This window comes from Pteropus alecto, unplaced genomic scaffold (assembly GCF_000325575.1).
Source record: "Pteropus alecto unplaced genomic scaffold, ASM32557v1 scaffold60, whole genome shotgun sequence".
In the NCBI taxonomy this organism is placed as follows: Eukaryota; Metazoa; Chordata; class Mammalia; order Chiroptera; family Pteropodidae; genus Pteropus; species Pteropus alecto.
In genome coordinates this window covers 912790-916675 of record NW_006430726.1, presented here as the reverse complement: position 1 = coordinate 916675, position 3886 = coordinate 912790, and positions in this window count along the sequence as shown.

Below are 3886 nucleotides of genomic sequence, written 5' to 3'. Positions count from 1 at the left end.
GGGACCAAGGAATCCATGGCCTTGCTCCCGGCACACCTGGCTCCGTCTCGGGCAGGAGCTGGCTCGCGGACAGGTGCCGGAGGGGGCGAGCAGCCTGTCTCCACGGCCCGTAGCACCCTCATGGCCCTGAAACGGACCCAGCCAGGTGGGTCACGGGACTCCAACAGAAGGACAGGAAGCCCAGGGGATGGGAAGAGCCACAGGAATCCCACAGAACCAAAGGCAGCAAGGGCCTCGGGCTACTATGCCCGGCTCAGAACAGGCCTGGGGAAGGGGGGCCCAGGGGACACCAGCTGCATTTCCCTCGCTGGACTCAGCTGCGTGTAGCATCGCACGGAAACAGTTCTGTCAGCGAACGGAGTTATCTGACCAATGGGGCTACTGTATAGATTACGGGTGGTCATTTGTAGACACACTACACCGAGTAAGGATTTATTCGTAAAACCCGAGTGCCCTGGGTGGGAAACAACAATAACCCCAAGTGCAATAGGTAACTAAGTCCTCAATACTCAAAAATTAATATCGAAGGCCACGCCGTGCGCTGGTTTGAATATTGGACATATGGATCCCTTGAATGTCTTCGTATGTTATTTCTCGGGGGAAAAAAAATAGTGAGATAAAGCAACCGTTGGGCACGGGGGTGATACATAAACTGGCCCTCGGATGGGACACTATGCTCCCTGTCAGTCCTGGGGTGCGGACGGGTGTCATACGGAGGGGCGGGGCTCGAGCAAACGGCCCCGTCAGAAATTCCGAGCCTGTTTCTTTAAGCCACACGAAACATGAAGAACCGATGTGTCCTTGCAGAAGTCCCTGGGAGTTAAGTCCTGAATCCCTATGGTTTACTTCCCGCTGCACCTGCACCCCAGTTTCTGTGGCGTGCAACCAGACGCCCCACCTTCTAGAGGCCCCGGATGAGAACTAAATAAACGCACCGTCGTCCTCAGGATGTGCCACGTCCTCGGGGGGGAGGAGGGACGTCTCTAGCTCGACCCCGTTCCAGTCGGGAACCACCGCATGCGCCCCCAACACGCCTGGCCTCGCGACGACCATTTCCAGAGAAAGGGAGAAGGAAGATCGTCTTGTCCTGGGCCATCTCGAACGTCCCCTCCGGCTCACAAGGCCCTCGGAGCCGCTGGCACAGGTAATGCTTCCGTTGGTTTTCCCGCCATGTAGTATTAAATAATTTCCTAAAACTCGCTGCGGGTGGCCACACGCTGTTTGGATCACTGTTTCCCTCTAACTCTAAGATTTCGAAACATCATTTGGAGGCTGCGCTGAGCAAACACAGACTACCTGAGCGGCTCATATGGAAAGTACAGAATTCTTGGAATTCTAGCCAAAAAACAGTAAATAAAAAAGGAATGCTCTTTTGAGCATTTGTCTTCAATCCAGCTAAACAGAGTCCAGTCAAAGGTGCAGGTTTTCAAATTTTGAACGACTGTCTGAACACGAGCATCCGTTTCTTGAGTGTCCACGCACTATGGGCCAGCAACTGTTGACTAGGTCCTTGTTATTCGTTGCTTTATTTACTCCTGACAGTGGCCGAGACGCTCCCCCTGCCTCGCAGCTGCTGAGTGAGAGAAGACGGATTCCAGCTCAGGTCTGTCGACTGCGAAGCCCACAGGCTTTCCCTGCTTCCCTTGACAAACCCTCTAATAACAGGTGACTTTTTCTCGTTTTTCTCTTTATAAGCACCTGGTTTTATCACACAGAAGCAACTGAAAGTGGACTCCAGGGGCGGAGGGGCCCTGGCCTGGGTCAGCGGCCGGCGTCTAGCCTCACCCTTCCAGCTCCTCCAGGACAGAGAGCTCTGGGCAAGGCTCACCCACCGCCTTGGGAATCAGGAGGCATCCGTGCACAGGTGAGGACATCGCAGGTGTAATGCGCCTCTCACTCCCCGTTCACACCGTGGCCATGCTCCACCCCCCGAGGACGGAAAGTCAACGCACTCATTTAGAGAGGAGGGACAGCTTTTACAGTCAAACGTTTACGTGTGGCGTTTGGCGTACACATCACGTGCATGAGCTACCGTAATACCTGGGCAGAGCCTGGGTCGCTCGAAGGTGGCTGAACCCGACTGTCTCTTTTCATCAATGAGAACGCTGAGGCCCTGGGGGGGTCTTGACCAGAGTCAGAATAAGAACCAGAACGCAGGTCTCCTGAATCCCAAACCATTTCTCTTCCCACTAATTCACCCTACAAGAAACCTCCCCAAGTCCTCCAGGCTGCATATTATTCGAATTCTGCAAACGGCGAGTCTCAGAGGAGGCGTGTATTAACTCCCTCTCTCCTCCCCACTGCTTCCCTTTTCGGCTCCTCATTTGGAGCCACCTCCCAGGCCCCCTGACCTTTGCCAGGGCAGCTGCCAGCCCAATAGGGGCAGGCCCGTTTTGGAGTATGGAGTCATTCGGCAGCGGCCGGGGACAGCAGGGGAGCCAGGGCAGAAGTGAGTGGGGCTGGTTCAAGGGCAAAGGAACAGCTGGTACTTTGCGGGGCCCCTGCCAGCTTCGCGAGGGCAAAGCGGGCCCTGGAGAACGAGAGGGCAGCCAGCCAGAGCCCGCGAGTGACAAGGCTTAACCGTCCCAGCGGTGCCGGGATTGGGGCGAACAGGTGTCGCCACAGCCGATTGGGCAGCTCGGCTCCTAGCGGGGACGTGGGGTGGGGCAGACTGAGCAGAAACACAGGCTCTAAGAGACAGCCGGGCCCCTGCGAAGCGGGCCGAGAGGAGCAGCCTTCCACGGAGGGACTGACTCCCAGGGGGACAGAAACACGTACCCTTCGGCCAGTCAGAGACCAAAGGCAGCGCTACGTGAAGGTGGTGCTTCTGTGAACAGCATCGGCATCAGCTGGGAGCTTGTCGATATGCAGGCGCACTCTCAGGCGCCTCCCAGACCGACTGAATCAGAACCCGCACGCCGTAAGGTCTCCAGGTGATTCCCACACACATTCACGTTTGGGAAACGCTGGCCCCGCAGCAGCATCTGAGAACTTGTTGGAAACGCAAACTGCCAGGCTTTATTCCCGGACCGCTGGAGATGGGGCTCAGCAAACCATCTCGCAGCCATCCAGGTGGCTTGGAAGCCCGTGAAAGCTTGAGGACGGCTGACTGGGGTGCGGCCTATGCATTTTGGAGCCAGGTGGTTTGGAGGGATCTCGAGGAAGGAGTCTCGACTGGAGCCAGAAGGGGGCCCGGCACGCTGGCTCCAGCCAGCGGTATCTCAGGCCGCCCCGGGCTCCCCACACGCTTACCCCCAGTGACCAGACCCAGAATCCGGGCTTCCCACACTGACCCCGAGATTCCCCGAGTTCAGATCTGAGACGCTCGAGGTCAGTGCATTTAGTGATGGGCATTCTAAATTAGTGCAGCGTATTCAGGCAAGCTGGACCCCAAATGAACACAGAAAAGCCCAGACATGGAAGCTGGCCACCAGCTGGATCTCTCTGCCTTTAGCGACCAGATGTGACCAGCTAGAATTGCACTCCTGCAGAAATCCAGGATCCTCCCCCAAGATTTCTGGGTACTCCTGAAAAGTTTATAACCTCAGGATCCCTTCCAGGTTCAAGATTCTGTAGCTGAATGAGGTCTGCCCATAGAAAGCCTCACTCACGGTCACATGTAGACCCCCCCAACCCACAGCGCCAGCCTGGGCGAGGGCCCCAGCACGGTGGCGGCTCCTGTTTGCTAGTTTGTTTGTCGTTTTAAAAATTCCCTTTGGGAGTTTGGAGGTAGCACATTTCCAGAAGGTATTGGGAAAAGGGACCGTGTCCCAGAAATGCAAATCACTTCCAACCGAGTAACTTCATCCCGTTTCTTAAAAGCCCCAGAGCTTCCCATCATGCTCTAGTACTCGCTCCTCCCGTCTTCTCGTCCCTCCCCCCCCAC